The 21,344-nt window shown below is 43.4% G+C and overlaps 1 pseudogene; it reads left to right on the plus strand.

The window, feature by feature from the left end:
• Positions 1-13,909: 13,909 nt before the first annotated feature.
• On the plus strand, positions 13,910-21,069 carry LOC133914651 (uncharacterized; annotated as a pseudogene).
• Positions 21,070-21,344: the final 275 nt, after the last annotated feature.

Consider the following 21,344-nt stretch of genomic DNA (forward strand, 5'->3'; position numbering starts at 1 on the left):
CAGATATTTCGATGGACTTTGTTTTGGGATTGCCTAGGACTAAGAGGGGGAGGGATAGCATTTTTGTTGTTGTGGATCGTTTTTCTAAGATGGCACATTTTATACCTTGTCATAAAAGTGATGATGCCGTTTATATTGCTGACCTCTTTTTCAAAGAGATTGTTCGCTTGCATGGTATGCCTTCTACTATTGTTTCAGATCGCGACGCTAAATTTTTGAGTCACTTTTGGCGCACTCTATGGAATAAGTTGGGTACAAAACTATTGTTTTCTACTACTTGCCACCCACAAACTGATGGCCAAACGGAGGTAGTAAACCGCACTTTGGGTACCATGTTGAGAGCTATTTTGAAGAAAAATTTGAAGATGTGGGAAGAATGTTTGCCCCACGTGGAGTTTGCTTATAATCGGGCAACACATTCTACCACCAAGGTAAGTCCTTTTCAGGTAGTGTATGGTTTTACCCCTCGCGCTCCTATTGATCTTTTGCCTTTACCTACCACTGAAAGAACACATAGTGATGCTAGTGCACGTGCTGATTTTATTCGTAAGTTGCATGAAACAACTAAAATAAATATCGAAAAGATGAATGAAAAGTATAGAATTGCTGGTAGTGAAGGTAGGAAAGAAGTCAAACTTGAACCGGGTGATTTAGTGTGGTTACATTTAAGAAAAGATAGGTTTCCAGAGCTGCGTAAGTCTAAATTAATGCCAAGAGCTGCTGGTCCTTATAAGATAATTGAGAAAATAAATGATAATGCATATAAACTTGAGTTGCCACCCGAGTTCGGGGTTAGTCATTCTTTTAACATTGCAGATTTGAAACCTTACTTGGGAGCCGATGATGAGCTTGAGTCGAGGACGACTCCAATTCAAGAGGGGGAGGATGATGAGGACATCACTCCCTCGGATACATACAATGATCCTCCATTGAACTTTCAAGGTCCAATCACAAGAGCTCGCGCACGACAATTAAATTTAGAGGTGAGCTCGTTCCTAAGCAACTCTTTATATAATTTTGAGAATAGATTACTACCTAATGATTATGTGTTGTTTAGGAATCATGGAGAGGACAAGGAAACACATAGAGGAAGGCTTGGAGGCGTGGAGGAGCAGCTAGGACGTCCAACAACAGCAGGAGGTCCAGTACAACTCGAGTCCGAATCAGCCTCGGCCTCCAGGACCAGCGAGCAATAAAACGGACGCCCAGGACGCATCCGGACTCCGTTTTCGACGATTCACATATGGTTGGAAAGATAATTTCATAAGGAAACCAATGGCGTTGGTTTGAGGTCCAAATTCCTTCTGAGTCAACGGGAAACGTCGAAACAAGTTAGCGTCCAGAATCTGTCCCGGTGCTGCGTCACCGTTTTTGGTCCGTTGGGCCATGTATCGTGTTGGAGTCCATTAGGGACGCGTCTAGGGGTCCTTGGCCGACCCTAATCCTTTATATACAGTAGCCGCCGCCCTAATTAGGGTTGAGTTTTGCTTAGATTATTCTGTCAAGAACAGTTTCGCCGTTTCGTCGGTTTGTGAGACCCCAACTCGTGAGATTAATCATTCATCTGCAATTTGGTTGCATTCTTCCTTGTTCTTGCTTGTGTTCTTCGATTCGCAGGCAAGGATTTTAGCCTTCTTGGCGAGGTCAACCGTGCAACACCGGTTGATAACCAGAGGAGACGTGGTGCTGCGATTGCGGGGTTTCGGATCGTGTTGTTCGGAAGCCGGATCGACTTGTGTCTCGTTTCCACCAAATCGAGAGTTACCAGAACCTTTCGGAAGATCGGGAACCCTTGTTCATATTACGCCGGCTCCAAGTATAGCAAGTGATAATAAGGAACAGAACTAGATACTCAAAAAGTAAATGAGAAGTTGCATTGTATGGTACCTGGAATTGTAGAATCCACTTCTTCATGGGCCCTCGTGGATCGGACAAGAACTTAGGCATGTAGGGGGGTGCATCCTCTATCCGCTGAACCGGGCCAAAGCACTGATGCATGATGTTCATCCAGTCAGCATCCATATCGATGACTCCAACCACAGCTCCCGCGCAAGGTAAGCCTAAGAGGTAAGCTACGTCTTGCAAGGTCGGAGTCATCTCGCCGCAGGGGAGGTGGAAAGTATGTGTCTCAGGCCTCTATCGGACAACCAGGGTTGCGATGAGCGAGCGGTCAAAATAGAATCGACACGCCGCTGCCTCGGGGTTCTCCGTCAATCGGGCCTCTACCAAACGATAAAGCGGTAGGAGTCCGCTGCTGCCAACCTACACTATTGCGAATATAAATAAACTGGGGGATGAAATACATAAATGAATCGGCACATGCGTATAAAAGTATCGACTTACCTGTGCTTCCACCGATCGTCGATTGTAAGTAGCTCTCCAGGGCCATGTGGTCGGAATACTCCTAACTCTGTCTGGTGCACGGCGGATAAGAAGCTGCGGTGCCTCTTGTCCACTGCAGGGTCGAGAAGCTAGGGGGTCCAAGGGTGCACCATATCTGTATTAAAACCACATATACATTAATATATTGCAACATGTAGACAAGAAAAATATATATTGAATGGAAATTTACATTGCAACTATATGTAACATGAATATATTGCGACATGTACTTACAAATGTAAGGTTAAAATGTTAGAGAGTGAAGTACAAATATAACAGCCAGGTACGCTAAATACAATCACACTAGAACACACTGCAATACTCACATACACAACAGGTGCATTTTTAGGACAATACTTGTATGTGTGACCTGTTTAATTGCACTGGCTGCATCGCTTGACCGTTGGACCCGCCTTGGATTCATCCATATCGTTGCGAATCCAGCGAGTTTGTCGACGACCCGGTGCGTTCTTCATCTTTTCCAAATCAGGCACATAGATTCGTGAAGAGCCTGGATTACTTGTAAAAGTATCAACAATGTCATAACCATATAGCTCATGATTCCAGGTGTTCAGTATCTGATCCTTCATGAAATACTTTGAAACATATTGCCTGGGAAGCATATTGTGCTCCGCACATGCAGCTATGACGTATGTACAAGGTATGTGAAGTAATTGTGGCTTCTGGCAAGTACAAATGCATGTCCCGCTCCTAAGCACGCACTCTTGCACATGCCGCTCACGCCTTCCACCCCTACAACCCTTATCCCGGCACAGGACACTAAACCTGTGCTCCGCAGTCCCCTCTTGATTAGCGCAATGCATGTGTGTCTTCTTTGTGGCCTTCGCCATATACTCATATAGCATTCGTCCATAAAGCATACGATTATCTTCCATTACCCTTGAAGCAGCTGTGTACCGATCAATAAAGTATTTACAAGTCCCATGCAAAATACCTTCTACAATTCCAACGAGTGGGAGAGACCTCATTCCTCACATGACCTAGTTATAAATCTCAGCAAGATTTGTTGTCATTATTCCATACCTTGCCCCACCACTGTCGTACAGCAAAGTCCATTTTTTATTTGGCTCATTACGTATCCACTGTGAAAAGCTCCTAATAGTTGACCCTGATCTCCTTACTATCTGAGGAGTATCTGTTGGGAGAGGTCCAAGAGCTATCGATTCATCACCTGTGGCTGCAACCTCAGTTGTCTGTTTCAGAGTTAGTTCATCCAGTCTTGCCCATAGGGCATTGAACTTCCGTTGCTAGTTTTGACTGCACAATTTTTTGAAAAGCTTCATCAACTCTTTGTTTTTAAACTGTTTGTAGAAGTTCGCACCCATATGGCGCATGCACCACCTGCTCTTCAAGTCGGGCCACTTTGCTTCAACACCCTGTCGAACACTCCCATATTGCATATCCAACAAAGCTTGCAACAACCCTACATGTCTATCATGAATCAAACACACATCTGGCTGGTCCAAAACAATAGCATGCTTCACCCGCTCAAGGAACCAATACCAGCTGTCCCCGTTCTCACTCTCCACGAAGGCAAACCCCAGTGGCATGACTTGGTTGTTACCGTCGACCCCAAATGCAGGCAATATCTGTCCTTTGTACTTCCCAGTTAGGAATGTCTCGTCCAAGCAAATGATGGGTCGACAGTACTAAAATGCTTTGATGGTTGCAGCGAATGCAAAGAAAACACGCTGCAATACTCGTTTCCGGCTGTATTCCACATCAGTCGAGGACAAGCTCGCCGAAGTATCCCTGACTAGCATGACTAAGGACATCTTTTAGCTTAAGATCATGTTGCTACGGATCCAGTTGAAAAAACTGCATCAGCCACGTGCACACACCCACAATGGTCCTCTCATTCGCTTTACTAAGACCCTTCATGACATGACGAAACCCAGACAGATCTACACCATTAGGACCCTAACTAATTTCACCATCCCCATAATATATCTAAAAAAATAATTTACTACCATCCCTGGAAACATCCGCAAATATAACTAATGTTAAGACCGGCAAACTATATTTCTGAGTATCAGAACTAAAAAAATTACCGACACCGATGAATGTCTAACAATAGGTTCTTCAATAATACCCCAAACCAAACCAACCTACAATTATTACTCTGTACAATCTACATATTCGAAACTACTAACTAAAAATACTACTATGTATTTAATAGCTATACTACCATATCAGAATTAATATTGATAATATACTAGCATTTTTTAAACCTTAAACCCTAGGTCATACCGCTAAACCCTAGGTCATACAATGCTAAACCCTATATCATACAGTGCTACCATAACCAAACTAACCTACAATATTACTCTATACAATCTACATATTCGAAACTACCATAGAAAAATACTACTATGTATTTAATGACTATCCTACCATGTCGTAATTAATATTGAAAATATTCTACTATAGCATTTTCTAAACCCTAAACCCTAGGTCATACAGCTAAATCCTAGGTCATACAGTGCTAAACCCTATATCACACAATGCTACCCTAACCAAACTAACCTACAATTATTACTCTGTACAATCTATATATTCGAAACTACCATACTACAAATACTACTATGTATTTAATTGCTATCCTACCATGTCGTAATTAATATTGACAATATTCTACTAAATACAACATTTTTCTAAATCCTAAAACCTAGATCATACATGTCTAAACCCTATATTATACAGCGCTACTTTACTTATTGACAACAATATAAGTACAAAAGAAATTACCGGAAAGTGCTCTTCAAATCCTCCGATCAAAAATAACAGGGCTTCACCGCGCTCTCTTCCTCTCCTCTCCTTTCTTCCCTTTTTCTCTCTTATTCAGAGTTTTCTCTTTTTTTGGATTAAAATGAGAATTTATCCTTATTTTTCACCCTTTTATAGAGAAGGGAAGAGGGGGGGGGGGGCGGGGTTGCATCCTTACCGCCACCTGAGAGGGCGGCAAGAGGCCTAACTGCCCTCTCAGGGGGTGGTAAGGGGGGCGCACAGGCGGGAAGCCCCTACCTGCTCTCTGAGAGGGCGGTTAGGACCCTTGCTACCCTCTCAGGGGTGGTTAGGCCACCCGCCCTCTCAGGAGTGGTTAGGAATTCTTATCGCCCTTTAAGAGGGCTACAGCTCTATCAGGGGGCGGTAGGCGCATACTTTTGCAATTCTTGCCACGAGGAATCCATTTATTTAAATTTTTAATTAAAACAATATAAAAATAAAAAAATTCCCCGCCGTGCAGTCCTGCTGGACTAGCACATCACTCCGCGTTGCTTTGTTCCAATATTTCTTTAAACTTTGATCCACCATTGAGTTCTCCGGGCCGGCCCACCTTTTGGTTAGGATCATCCATCCATATTATAGGTAACAAACTCGTTGTTCTCTGTTATATAAAACAAAAGTTGATTCATGCATAACATCTTCCTCCTGCTTTATTTCCATCTAATAAAATCATCTATAATTTAAATAATTTACCTATTTTTATCATACACACTCGTCCTGCAATCTCCCTATCTCGCTACCGACTACGGATATAGAATATGTTTTACTAATAAAAATAAATAAATAAATTAGGAGAAAAATTAGCGGATAACACAATCTCTTTTTGGAACCTATCTAAAATCAAACTACAACATCGTTCTCGATGTATTCATTCAACGACGCTCCTATAGCACATCCATATCTTCATACCTTGAGTTTATATTTAATGTTACCATATCCAACATTTGTGTATTTGTGTTTTCATTACAACAGTCCCTTAAAAAAACACAAGTCGTTCCGTTTATATGTCAATAAGTTTCAGAGATGACCAGTCGCGCGTGACTATCCGCGAGGTGGGCTGGTCCGTCATGTTCTTGGTGCCTCGTGGTTGTTGTGGGTTGATTTCTTGTCCTTGTGTGTGGATCTAGTTAGGAATTTTTTATTTATATATTTTTATTTTTAATATTTGTAAAAATATATGGTTATTTAAAATATTGCACATCTAAACTACCATCGTCCATTAGAAGGGTGATAACAATAGGTCACTCATCCAATGAGCGCCCTATGTGTTCGTTTTCAATTTTATTTGCACCACTATGTTTCTTACGGTAAGATCTACAAAATGAGAAAATAATAAATATAATTTGAAGGCACTAACATGTACTATCCAATGTGGTTGCTACACGGTTTCCACATAAGTTGGTATATAGTCTCTACATAAATTCTTACTAAATATATCGTGTAGGTTGCTACAAAATACTCGCTCAAGTTGCTACAAAATATTCACATAATTTGAGATCAAGAGTCATGCAAAATTGGATTAGTGCTGAAATTGGCATATCAAAGTGATTTAGCATAATGATATAGGATGTTTTGTATGTTTGCTAATATGTTGATTGGATATACTCATGGTAGCATAGTAATATTGTGGTTTTGATATGGATGTAATACACTCATGTGAGTGATGTCGCATGAATTGATTTTAAGTCAAGTTGGGAAGAATTTATACCCGCATGTGTTTTTGTGGTTTATTCATGTGTATGTGTGTCTTGGGGGAGAACGTGATCGATGACAAGATCAGAACTAAGTTCAGGAAAAAAAACTAAAGTTCTAGTTATCAAGGAGGTCATGCGGGATGTTCAGACTAGAGAACAATGCATACCGAGGCAACGTGCATTGGAGGCATGCGTGGAGTCAGTGGTTTGACCAATTGCATGACAGTCTAACTAGGTGCAGGGCGGTCAAACTTCGAGAAGTGGTGTCGGCCAGACCTAGTCATGGTGGTTGGTCTAATCGCCAGGTGAAGGTGATTGTCGGAGGATAAACTCCACAAGCTGGGATCCAGAGGGACCCCCTTTTAGATTCGGCTGGGGGGATGATTCTGAATCTACCTCGTACGTGAAATAAATGGGAGTAAATGAGATGAGGGTGGGTTGGATGATCGGATGTAGGAGGAAATGAATACTCAGGGGATTTTAGACAAGTTCGGACCGCACGGAGCGTGATACCCTACTCCTGTGTGTATCCTATAAATACTTAGGGAATGCCTCTCTGAGGATCTCTGGTGTTTACAAGGGTTTCTGTCTAAGTCTAGAGCTTCGTGTGTCTTGTTCTTCGCTAGCTTATCGATCTTCAGCGAGCTCTTCTTCACCTTCTTGAAGAACTTGATCTATAGCAAGCTCGATCTCTATAGCTTGGTCAGCCTCTCTTCGAGAGTTGTTCTTCTCCGGGGAGCCCGCCCCCCTCTTATACCCCATCGGGGCGGTTAGCATGCCCAGAAAGGATGACGTGAGTTCCAAGGTACCATAAATAGAAAACAACCATCATAGGCTGCAGTTTGATGTTACGGGGGGGGGGGGCTGAAAACGCGCCCCTGTCCGGTGCTATCGTCATCATCCCACTTTTCAGCGGGTGCAGCGGGGAGGGCCCATCGGCAGCCACCGAGTAGCCCCGCGTGCCCGCCCGGTCAGAGCGAGCCTGACACAGCAGAGCGGCACACGATATGCCTCGAGCCCTGTAACGTTATCCCGAGGCACGCCGAATGACGCGTGATGGGACCCGCTGTATTAAATATCCCCACGCCTCCCTGCCAGGGAGTGGCAGGGGCTGACAGCAGGCGTGGGGGAGTGGTTGGAAGTGACAGGCCACGCGCTCTTTTAAATGCGGCATCGGGCCTCTCACCAATTGACACCTCACCATTGAGCCCTTGTGGGGACCACAGGCGAAGGACTTTTCAGGTCCTCTGGGAACTGTGAGTGCTCGGGAACTACTGTTCACACCCCCAAGCACTCTCTCCCGGATATTCCTTTTCTTGGTCATCGGGGAACTCGGGTACTCGGGGACTACTGTTCATGGCCCCGAGCGCCCTCTCCCGAAACTGTGTCTGCTCGGGTCATCGGAGAACTCGGGTACTCGGAGACCACTATTCATGGCCCCGAGCACCCTCTCCCAGAACTTGGTCTTCTTGAGTCATCGGGGAACTCGGGTACTCGGGGACCACTATTCATGGCCCCGAGCGCCCTCTCTCGGAACTTGTACTGCTCGGGTCATCGGAGAACTCGGGTACTCGGGGACCACTGTCCATGGCCCCAAGCACCCTCTCCCGGAACTTGTACTTCTCGGGTCATTGGGGAACTCGGGTACTCGGGAACCACTGTTCATGGCCCCGAGCACCCTCTCCTGGAACTTGTACTTCTCGGGTCATCGGGGAACTCGGGTACTCGGGGACCACTGTTCATGGCCCCGAGCACCCTCTCCTGGAACTTGTACTTCTCGGGTCATCGGGGAACTCGGGTACTCGGGGACCACTGTTCATGGCCCCGAGCACCCTCTCCCGAAACTTGTACTTCTCGGGTACTCGGGGACCACTGTTCATGGCCCCGAGCACCCTCTCCCGGAACTTGGGCTTCTCGGACCTCGAGGAAAAGTCCCCGAGGGAAGGTGCCACGTGGCAATCTGCTATCCTGGCCTCGGAACTCGGGGACCCCTGGTTCCCATGTCACTGACAGTGGCGGTCTGACCACCAGGTGGCGCAGTCTGACCATTGGGTGGTCGATCTGACCGTGAGATCAAAACAACCTATGTAAGGCTGGTGGTCTAACCATTGGGAGCTAGTATTCTAACAGCTAGGAGGCACGGTTTGACCACATGAGACTATTTGAGTCGGTTTCAACTTGTACCTCTTAATTCCAAGTCGTGATTGGTTTGTGAGGTTATAAAAAAGGGGTTATGGCCCGTAGAGGTATCAAGACCTAGAGGAGACTTAGAGATTGATTCTAGAAAGCTAGAGATGCTAGGGAAGGCAGATTTTGATATGGAGAGAGGAACCCATCTAGAGAGGGGGAAGGAGCCCGTCTAGGTTTAGGATTTTGTGGTAATCATTGAAAGGATTTTTTTAGAGACATTTATAAACTTATCTATGAAATGAAGATCATGTTCCGCAAGTTGATGAGTTGGCGATTTTGTTCTTTCTCTCTGTTCTTCGTTTTGTATGCATATTTTGGTTTTCGATGGATTCCTTGGTTTAACATGATTTGTCTTGGTTTGATCCATCTAAACCCTCCCTAGGGCATCAAGTTAATGTTATGAAAATTATTTATTGGTTAATCCTTCATAATTATTGCTTAATCACAAAATTATGATTTAATCAATTCTCATCACCATCTGTTATAGTCTACTTTCTAGGTTCATAACTTTTGATCTAGATATTTGATTGACATGATTCTTGTAGGGTTAATTGCATAACATTGTCTACTTTTTACTGTTAAAATTTTAAGTTGATCGAAGCTAATTAAGATCTATATCATTTTTTTAATGTGTCTGCAGTTTGTCTATAGTGGAATACGAGGTGAAGTTAGATTTTTTTATTAGGGTGAATTAATAACCTTTGAATTTGATTTTGGTTTCCATACCAACAAGGGGTAGTACAGGAATATTGACCTGTTGTCCATCGACTACGCCTTTCGGCCTGATCTTAGGCCTTGATCCACCCTATGTGGACGAACCTTGCAGAGGAAACCTTGGGTTTTCGGGGCATTGGATTCTCACCAATATTTTCGTTACTCAAGCCGACATTCTCGCTAACGCTTCGTCGACCCCTATTTTCGCGGTTGCTTCCCTCTAAGGCAGAACGCTCCCCTACCGATGCATTTTGACATCCCACAGCTTCGGCAGATCGCTCAGCCCCATTTATCTTCAGTGCATGGGAGATCGATCAGTGAGCTATTATGCATTCTTTAAAGGGTGGCTGCTTCTAGGCAAGCCTCTTGGCTGTCTTTTCACCCTCATCTCCTTTATCATTGAGTGGTCATTTAGGAGCCTTAGCTGGTGATCTGGGCTGTTTCCCTCTCGACGATGAAGCTTATCCCCCATCGTCTCACTGGCCGACCTTGACTCCTATTATTTTTGGGTCATATCTAGTATTCAGAATTTGCCTCAATATGGTACCACTCGCACAACTTGCACCGAAACAATGCTTTACCCCTAGATGTCCAGTCAAATGCTGCGCCTCAATGCATTTCGGGGAGAACCAGGTAGACCACAGCTCATCGGCTGATTCTTCAACATCAGTCGGTTCAGATCTTTGCTTAGTTTTATCCAAGCTTCATCCTGGTCATGGATAGATCACCTAGGTTCGGGTCCATAAGCAGTGACAATCGCCCTATGAAGACTCGCTTTCGCTATGGCTCCGGAGGGTTCCATTCCCTTAACTAAGCCACTGCCTATGAGTCACTAGCTCATTCTTCAACAGGCACGTGGTGAGAGATCACTTTCCCCTCCCACTGCTTGGGAGCTCAACATGGTTTCACGTTCTATTTCACTACCCACTTGGGGTTCTTTTCACCTTTCCCTTATGGTACTACTTCGCAATCGGTCACCCAGGAGTATTTAGCATTGCAAGGTGGTCCTTGCTGATTCACACGGGATTCCACATGCCCCATGCTACTCGGGTCAAAGCGTAAGCTAGTGATGCTTTCGACTATTGGACTTTAGCATCTAGGGTGCGGCACTCAACCGCTTCAGCTAGTAGCACAACGCTTGTATTTCTCTCCCAAAATCTCATTTTCACAGTTTAGGCTTCTCCCATTTCGCTCGCCGCTACTATGGGAATCGCTTTTGCTTTCTTTTCCTCTGGCTACTAAGATGTTTTAGTTTGCCAGGTCGTCTCTTGCCTGCTCATGAATTCAACAAACAATTCAAAGGGTTGACCTATTTGGGAATCTCCAGATCTATGCTTATTTTTAATTCCCCGAAGCATTTTTGTCGCTTTCTACGCCCTTCCTCATCTCCAGGTGCCTAGGTATCCATCGCAAGCCTTTCCTCTTTTGAGCCTCGCCATTAACGTTAAGGCTATGCCATCCTAAGGTGCTACTAAATGGAAGAATCTTATCAATGTCCATGAATACAAAATCATAGATTGAACTGCCGAATTGGCAAAATTCGGTGCTATCATAGTATCCGCTAAGTTCACGGCTGGAGATAAGCAGACTCGAATCGCTGACATCCGCCACAGGGTAAACCACCGCCTCTCTGGCTTCCCCAACAGGTTATACCATAAAGGCCAATGATAAGTAATAACTCTCCCCTGAACACAGCTTACAACTTTCATCATACTGTTCTCTCCAAAGAGTAGCTCTTCTCAAAATCTCAAAACAAAAGGTACTGAGTTGGAATCCCATTCTAAGGATTCTTGTGGTTCTAGGGAATCCAGCTACAGGAGAACCAGGAACGGGGAGCTCTCCCCTTTTTCTTCTTGACTCTTTGATCTTAACTTAAGAATACTGGTTTTAAGAATGAGTGATTGCCCTTCTTCGACCCTTACTGTCCAACCAGAGAGTGGATCCCTAATGTGTTCCACTTATTGAATAGGATCTATGGTCGGTCCATGACCCCTGGATGCCAAAGGCGTCCTTGTGGTGATCTCGTAGTTCCTACGGGGTGGAGAAAATGGGGTCGGTCCATGGATTTTCCTTCCTTTTGCCACATTTTGCTCAAAGGATTGAAGGGAGATAGTGCATCAAGCTATTCGCAAGGGCCAACTTGATCCTCTTCCCTAGGGACCCCAAATGAGGGAAGCCTAGGAGAGTCACCGACTCCAACTATCGTCCATGTACGATTCATACTAGATCTGACCAACTGCCCATCCTACCTCCTCTACCTTTTTGATAGACCATCTTTTTATCTCAGTAAAGTCTTTCAGTGGTATGTTTCAGTCACGTTCCCCATTACTTAGAAAAAGTGAGCCACCAGTTCAGGTACAAGATACTATCATTATCGCCTGGACATATATACAACCAACCCATAATCGCAATGACCCAATTGCAAGAGCAGAGCTCTACCAACTGAACTATATCCCTCCACGAGCTAAGTGGAGTATGCATGAAAGAGTCAGATGCTTCTTCTATTCTTTTCCCTGGCACAGCTGGGCCATCCTGGACTTGAAATAGAGACCTCGCCTGTGAAGTAAATCATTGCCCCTATGATCCAACCAATTGAGAGAGAATCAATAGACTCCTTTTCGGGAGCGATTCATCCTTCCCGAACACAGCATACAACTCCCTGTTGTACTGTGCTCTTCAAGTGTGCTTCTTCCCCCTTCTCTCCCTTACCCTGGCAAGTCCTTGGGAAATAACTCCGATGGGTAGAGAAAGGAAGGGGTTAAGAGACCCTCATGGTCCAACCCTAGACACTCTAAGATCCTTTTTCAAACCTGCTCTGCTCCCATCTCCCATTACGAGTCAAGAGATAGATAAATAGCCACATCCTATTACATTGATCGGGGGCGCTCGTAGTGACTTAGGGGGTCAAAGACCAAGAAGTGGCTTATTTATACCAAGCATTCCGCCCTGCAAAAAGGGAAAATAATTTCATGTTCTTCCTTTCAGGAAGGGAGGATTAGGGAAGTCCTATTGATTACTGCTTTCTCCAGACCGCCAGGAAAAGCATGAAAAAAAGGCTCAAATGGTACGATCCCTCCGTCACCCCAGAATAAAAGGGGTGATCTCATAGTTCTTGGTCTGTGAAATGCGTTGTTAGGTGATCCATTTTCCCATTGAGGACGAACCTCAACCTATGCTCGAGAGATAGCTCTCCATACACTGATAAAGGATGTCTGGATTCTCGAGAAGAGAGGAGTCGTGGTGCCCCCCTGGACCACCCGGATCCCACAAGTGAATATAAAGTTAGATTTACATGGGATCTCACCTGAATTGCTCCATCTATCCTCCTGAGGAGAAGTTTGTTTGGTTTCAAACTCTGATTCAAACAGGAGGAGTACACCATGCTAATGTGGCTTGGATGATCCACATCTTTGGGTCAGGTGCTGATGAGCACATTAAACTATCCATATTACTGAGAGCCTGAGAGCCCTCACAGCCCAGGCACAACAACGCAATTATCAGGGGCGCGCTCTACCACTGAGCTAATAGCCTGTCGCGCAGGCCTCCCTTTGGGAGGCCTACTGCGCCAAAAGCTTGAAAACTCTATCCCTTTCCTTTTGACATCCCATGCCGCCACACCACATGGGAGGACATGGGGACGTCAAAAAGGACAATCATTCATCCCTCCTCTTATATATAGTGAGTAATCGATCCTACATATAAGATGTTGCCATTATGTTGTATTTTTTTAAGTTACTACATAAGCTGATACACAATTTCTACAAAGTTGCTACCAAATATTTACTGAAGTTGTTACCATATACAAGCCATAGCAAATTTTGACACTTAAATTTAAGTTGCTGCACAATCTCTACATAAGTTTCTACCAAACATTCCTTAAAGTTGTAACCAAATATTCACTGAAGAATCTACATAGCTTTCCGCGTAAATTGCTACTGAATGTTCACTGAAGTTGCTAACAGAGTATTAACTAAAGTTGTTGCTAAACATGTATTGAAGATGCTATAAAAAAGGCTATTTTTCTTCTTCCTCCTTGAGAAACCATGACAGCGTGGTTAATGAGGAGGGGGAGAGGAGGCGGAGACAAGTAAGCATTGGTACATAGGTAAGATGAGGCAACCATGGCGCCACCGGCCGCCGCGATGGTGAAAGCAACACAACGATAGAGGAGTGCTACGTGAGAAAAAAAGAACAAGGCTGAGCAGAGACTGGGAAAACACGTGGTACCTAGAAAAGGAAGGGGAGACAGGTCGTGTGTTTGGCAACCAAACACAAATTTGCATTGCATGTAAAATGGTGTTATGGCTTTATTTGGTGAATGATGGCCAGAGATCATGCCACCAAGATTAAACATTGTTTTATTGTCTAATCCGTTTTGAAGTGTGCGCGTGCATACTTTACTTATAGAAAATGGGGCCATTCCACCGTGGCTACATGGGCATGTCATAACGAGCATAGTGTGTTGCCGTGCTACTCTACGGGAGTGTGATAGACAACTCTTATTTTTGAAAGCAAGTGTGTTGAGCTCCCTCGGGGCCCTGTCAAGCCAAAGTTTACTATTTGACAAGTGAAATTCAGTTTTGAAAATAAGTTTCGAAAGAAAGTAACAAAAAATTCACTAACATCAGCCTCATAACTGGTAAAATAGGCTCGTTATGGATGATCCAAACCATACTCAATCATCTCTTTCAGCGTATCAAACGTCAAGCAATGAAGCCAATATTAAGCTGCAACTTTTAATACGAAAAATAAAGGGTTAAAAAATAAAATGGGAAAAAATTGAACTCAAATCTAATTTGTATTTATAGGATTTTCGACATTTTTGATTAATAGCCACATATTACTATTCGACAAGTTAGGTAAGTTTGACTAAGCTAGATGTATATTTGATTTTAGACACTATTGTGACAAGATGATTTTTTTACCAGGTAAGTTTCACTTGTTAATGACAAAAAATAAAATAAAAATAATTACCTAACCTTATATAAGTTTGAGAAAAAATTATAACACACGAAACAAACATTCATTTACTCCATCACTCCTCTCAACCTAAGAGATGCGATAAGTTGACCCAAATTCAACATGGTACCGTAGGTAGCATCTGCTCTTGTTGCCCACCGCCCGATCTCATCTTATCCGTAACAGTTATTTCTTTCGTTACACTACCACTTCTCTTTTTATTATTTAAAAAATATGTAGTGATTTCTGTTTCGTTCGTATGTGTTTTGCTTTAGGTATTTTTGATATTTGTGTTTCGCTCCGCTCCCCCGTATGGGCCTGCGTTGCATGCCTGCTCTTGCGTGGGCCCGCCTGCTGTGCTCCCGCGCCTGTTCACATGTGGACCAGCTTGCCACGCGCGCTTCCATGACCACTCTTATGTGGACTTGCCTATCGCGCGCTTTCGTGACCGTTCCTACGTGGACCCGCCTGCCGCGTGCTTCCGCGACCGTTCCTACGTGAACCCGCCTGCCGTACGCTCCCGCTTGTGCTCTTGCACGCTGCCGCACCCCACTCTCTCGTAAGTCTACTTCTCACGTGCGACCATCTTACATGCCAAGTATGTATATGTAACCAGTAAGAGGCTGTTTGTTTCAGCTATAGATTGTGAAAATCAGCTTATAGATTGTGGATTGTAAAGAGCTGGATTGTAAAAGCTGGATCGTGGATTATTACAATCTGGTGAAAGCTAGATTGCTGTATTGTTACAATCTGAATGTTGGATTGTAACAATCCAGTTTTTACAACGAGCTGTTTGTTTCAGCTTTTATATTATGGTCATAATCCAACTTTTACAATTCAGCTGTTTATTTCAGTTTTTAATTTTAATCATGATTCAACTCTCAACTTTTACGATTCAAAACAAACATGACCAAAATAAAAAGATACGACACTTTATCTTAAATCCGACGTGATACCATAGTTCATAACTACTCCCCGCCGTAACGGCTACTTCTCGCCCGATCCCCACCCTCCTCGCCTCCACTCCGGTCCGGCCGCGCCGCTCGCCATGGCCGCTTCACCTCCCTCCTCGTCCTCTCCTCCTCCCAGCGCAGCCGACGGCGACGGTGGGAGCGGCGACGCTCGCTCCCCGCAGGAGGAGCTCCCCCAACCGCGGCGGCGGGAGCGCCCGCAAGGTTCGCTCGCTCGATCCCTTTTCTTCTACCTTGCGCTGCCGGCGATTTCGCCTTTCTTTTGGTTCGCGGGGGTTCGGTTGAGGGGCCTTGCGCGGTTGTTAGCGGGAAAATCGAATCTGATGCTTTGTCTGTGAATGCGAGTGTCGCAGGTGGCTCCTGTTTAGAATGTTGGATCCGTACGGGAAAATCGGGCGGGTTGTGCCACTATTTTGAGCGATGTACTAGTCGAATTTGTTTGGCGAATCCATCCGATTTCTCTGCATTTAGTTGCTTGTGATCGCTAGAGTCAAATGTCTCGTCAAAACCCTAGTTCTGCTTCCCCCTTCCTTGGTGACCTCGTCCAATCATGCAGGAGCGCGTTTACAACATGGTGGAGCAATAGCACTACGAGTGATTTGATGTATAATTTAGACCATTTTCAGTCAATCCTTTAGGCCTTAATTTCGTTAAACTTCCAGCGGTACGTTAACTGATATCTCGTCATTGTGATTTCGCAATTCTGTGAAACTGCTTTCAGTATGCTGAGTGATATCCCGTTGATGTGATTTCTCGTAATGTAGTTTGTACTTTGTAGCAACACTAATTTAGGGCTGGTTCAAGTATCAGGTTCGTGTGAATGCATAATTCTCTTTTGATCTCAATTCAAGCTGATGCGCATGCTCTCAAAAAATTCAAGTTCATGCGCAAATTTATGTGCACCATATAGAGGTATGAGTTCTGTTGGTGGTTCATTTTTTCGATAAAGGAAGCTTTATTGACTCTTATTGTTACATTATGGTGATACAAACAAATAAGAATTCATTTTCGGCTTCTGTATAGCTTGAATGAACACAACACAAAGAGGAGAAAAAAGAAGAAGACTAAAACAAAAATAGATTAAACAAAAGATCCAGCTCGCGGTCTATGACGGAGCATCAATCCAAAGTCTAGGCTGCCATCCAAATAGGGTAAAAATCTTTTTGACCGTCCACTCTATAAGAGTACATGCCGACGCCACCATATGTTGGTGCTCTTGCTGCTGCAACACAACCCATGTACGAAGCAACCGCGTACGTGTATAAATAACCTGTAAAGGAGAATTAATTTTCTTCTTATTAAGATCCAGTGATTGCGAGATTTGCATGGTTTATAATCCAAGTGGCTTCTAATCTTACCATGCAAATCTCGCAATCTTGGTGGTTCATGCAATCACTAGTTCTTTCTAAAATAATTATGTGGTTACCTAGCTATCGTCCAGTTTCCCCATCCTGAAACATGACTACAGTTTAGGAATATTTTTCTTTAATACTTTTGGTAAAGAGAAATTTTGAGGTGAAAGAAAGCTGAGCCCCTAATGGTGTGCATTGAAGAAGATGCTTATGTTCTTAAGTATATCAATGTACATGGAGAGCATTTAAATTGGATAAATCTATTGATATGAAGCAACTAATGGTGATGTTTTCTCTATATGCAACTGTTTGTGTATTAGTCTTACTCCTGTAAATTAGAGATTTCTATATTGTATGTTTTGTGGATGAAAATCTAAGTTCTGTTTATGAAGCTTGAATAAAACCCAACTAAGGATTACAATCATATTTTTCAACTGCTCCATTTCTCTCATGTGAGCCCTTCCTTTTGTGATGAACTTAGTTAAAACCTATTTCTGCATTTGTTTCATGCAGAGTCCAGGGTCAAGCGATTTTGGAGGAGGTTCAGTTTTGAAATCTGTGAATACGTCGACATTTATTTCAAGAATACAGGTATCGCAGAAGTGGTTCCCCTATCAATTGGACCCCTCGGAAGAAGACCGAATCATACATGAAGAGAAAGATAAAGCGTCTTCAGGTACTTGATAAACAGTGCAAAATGATGCTTCTCTCTGGTGAATTGCTTGAGCATGGAATTTTAAGATTTTTATAATGCCTCTAATGTATTGCATGTTTAAAGGTTTAAAATATGCCATTTGATGCATTGCGTGACCACGAAATTCCTATTGAAAATCCATTGCTACCTCAATATTCTTTGTCTAGGGTAAGGCAAGGAAAAAGAAAGAAAGAAAAAGAGAGAATGGGAATGAGATTTAGAAATTCAGTATCATGAAGGATTAAAGCTCTGCCTTTCTGTCTTCTGCAGGAGACTGATGGAATGACTGCGTCTCTTCATGAGACTCTTGGAAATGCCAATCCCTACTATTCTAGGATGGCAAAGGAGAAGATCGCAGCTAGAGAGGCAGCCAGAAAGGCGATGGAAGTGCGCAAAGCTGCTATGGTTGAAGCGTCATGGTGCAGAATTCTTCGAGCAGCCAGGTGATATTACTATTATTTGATTCCCTCATACTCTTATGCTGGACCTCGGCACATCACTCTTTTATTATGTTGATTGTCCTTGATGCATTTTTGTATTCTATTTCACTTCAGGATTGAAAACAAATACGCTGAAGAGCTTATGGAAAAGGCCATGCTACATGCGACTGAAGCATTCGAGGAAGCTAGAGCAATGGGAGTGATGATGTATGACAGACCAGATTGTCCAAATCGGCAGTATGAGGTGGTGTCGTCATCACATACGGGAGGACAATCAACCCACAAAGTTACCGCATCCTTTCAGACTGCTTTCCAGGTTGATATGGAGGTTGCTGCTGCAGTTAAAAAGGCATTTCTTCAACTCGCAAACTTTCCAGATTCATCAAAGAAAGAGGAGTTTAAGGAGCTGTTATGGAAAATCAGCCACAATCCTGATTTGACAGATATTGATGTGAATTCTGAAGCTAGACAGCAGCTGGGCGACTGTAGCGATGGAGATACAAGTAATTTGAAACTCAATAAACAAAACTTTGTTACAAGCAGCGTTTATTCTGATTTCAACACCACAGAAGTTCAAGGATCCACAGATGTTGATGCTTGAAAGGCTAAAAGCTCTTCATGAAGATAAGCTTGCCTCCCTAGCAGTCATTGTGGCCACATCTGGCCTAAATGCAGCCCTTCAAAGTGATAGGGGCAAATATCATCAAACAGAGGCTGTAAACAACATTGGTGCTGGGACACTCAGATCACAATCAAGAAGGTATTCTACTGCAGCGAGCTTCATTGATGTCCAAGGACAAAAGAAAGAAGTCACTTCTGAATTACCTAGTCTGGACAAGTTCTTGGTGAAGCATCTTTCGAAACTCGAAATAGAACTTCAGGAAGCAAAAGAATCAAATCTTTTGGAAGGAGGCTGCAAGGATGTCGAAGTGAGTGTTAAGATAGATGTGCAGTCCAGAAACAAAGAATCTGAGTTTAACAACCCTCAGTCAGAAGCTGAAAATAGCAGTGATTTAAAGGGAAGTTGTGATTCCAGGAGATCAGGTGAAAACAGCAATCACATCCAAGATTTTTCTGATTATGTGCAAGACGATAAAGAGAAAAAAAAAATCATATTCGCATAAGCTACCACCCTCTGGCACAAAGGGCAAACAGGGTGGTCGAAGATTAACTCAAATTGAAGCTGCTAAGCTGGAAGCCCTTAAATCCTTCTGTACTAAAGATGGTAACACATTAGATGTTGGCCTGGATAAGATCTTTGTTAAGCCAATTCATAGATTGCAGAAGGAAAACAGGGAAGCACTCAAAGGGCAAACCAATATGCAGAAACATTCTCAGAAGCATGGTCAAAGTGCAACTGTGACAGGCAGCTTAGATGATATCTTGGTCAAGCATGTGTCAAGATTTGAAAGGGAAAAGATTGAATACGAGAAGAGGAATGCATCAGGAGAGGGATGGACCAACGTGCCACATGATCAGCGAAAGCATGTCAACAATACCACATCATCTGAGAGTTTAGATCAAGTCTTGGTAAAGCATGTAAGTCGACTAGAAGGGAGAAGATGGAATATGGAAAGAGAAATGCATTGGCAGAAGGAGCAACCAATGTGCATGATAATAAGCAGCGGCAGTGTGACAATACCTTGGCTTCTGACAGTTTAGATCATATCTTAGTAAAACACATCTACGGACTGGAAAAGGAGAAGATTGAGCATGAAAAGAAGGGTGATATGATCTTGCTAAAGAAGAATCACACACAATATATGGGTGGAGCAGCAGGAAGTTTGGCTGACATCTTTGTCAAGCGTCCAACGAAACTTGAGCAGGCCAAGCTAGCTTCTGCTGCCGAAGAAAAATCGGTTAGTGGCTTAAACCCTATCAAAGAACGCAGAAGAGTAAGAGAGAAGGAGCTTCTGGATGCGTGGGGAGGAATGGGTCTAGGGAACTTGATGAAGCCCCATGTCTCCAAGATTGAGAGGGATAAGGTAATCTATTAAACCGACCCATTTATCTGAAATGTCAAAAAAAAGTCCTGCGTTTCAGGTTGACATCTAAAATGTTTCTAATGCTTTCCAGGCCGCTTGGAGAAAAGCAGAGGATGAACAGAAGATGTGTGCTACCAGACTACCAGTGAGCTATGACTTCACAGAATTGGGACAAGTATCCAATGTACTTTCTGTACTCTGCTCCAGCTCGGAGGAAAAGGAAAATGCAAGGCCTTAACTCCTTCCCTGCTGGAGACAACTGACAATTGTTTGCGAAGATCAGGATCCAGGGCACCTTGACCTGTCCCAATGCTGCAAAGCTTGACAATGTCAACAGGTTACTTGATGGTATCCCCTATAGGTATGCCGTAGCCTCTACTACTATTTCATCCCTTCTCGCTTTCTTGTAATAGCATATAGTTGTTATTATTTTGCTGCTATATTGTCTTAGCTGCAAAACAGTGGTTAGGAACAATTATAACTGAAACCGACTGTTTAGGGGATAAGATTATAAGGCCCAATTGAAAAGCTACAGTCAGTACTCCCTAATGTGGTACATAGATGTTGAACGGTTTGTTCTCCCATAGAGGTTCTTGCATAATGTTTCTCTTTTGTTGCTTCATGACAGATAGTGATGAATCAGCTGCAAATCAAATGCCTGTATGTTTTGTGCAATTCCTAAGTCGTCCTTCAGATATCTTTACCTTGACAATTGATTGCATACAACTTTTATATAATTACTGTTGACTATCGTGTGTTAGATAATCCTAATTACTCTTTTTTGTAGTTTTACTTTGTCTGCAAAGTTTGATGTTGTCTTAAGCTCATCAGCACAGCAGTTACTAGATGGTATCTCTGATGCATATGCTAAGCCTCAACTATGGTTTACGAACAATTATAACTGAAATCTACTGTTTAGGAGATAAGACTCAATGTAATGGCTACAGTCACTAGTCATTGCTGTGGTTGATACATATAGATGGTTTCGTTGTCAATCCGGCCATAGATTCTGCGTATACATTGGATTTTATCTGGTTGCTTCTGGCATGATACTTTTTCTTGCAAATGCCTCATCAATGATAGGGATGAATACCTTTTCTGTCTGCCTGGTCCGTTTCTCAATTTTTCCTTCGGACCTACAGACATCTTTGCATG

The sequence above is a fragment of the Phragmites australis genome, chromosome 4 (assembly GCF_958298935.1).
Source record: "Phragmites australis chromosome 4, lpPhrAust1.1, whole genome shotgun sequence".
Taxonomy (NCBI): domain Eukaryota; kingdom Viridiplantae; phylum Streptophyta; class Magnoliopsida; order Poales; family Poaceae; genus Phragmites; species Phragmites australis.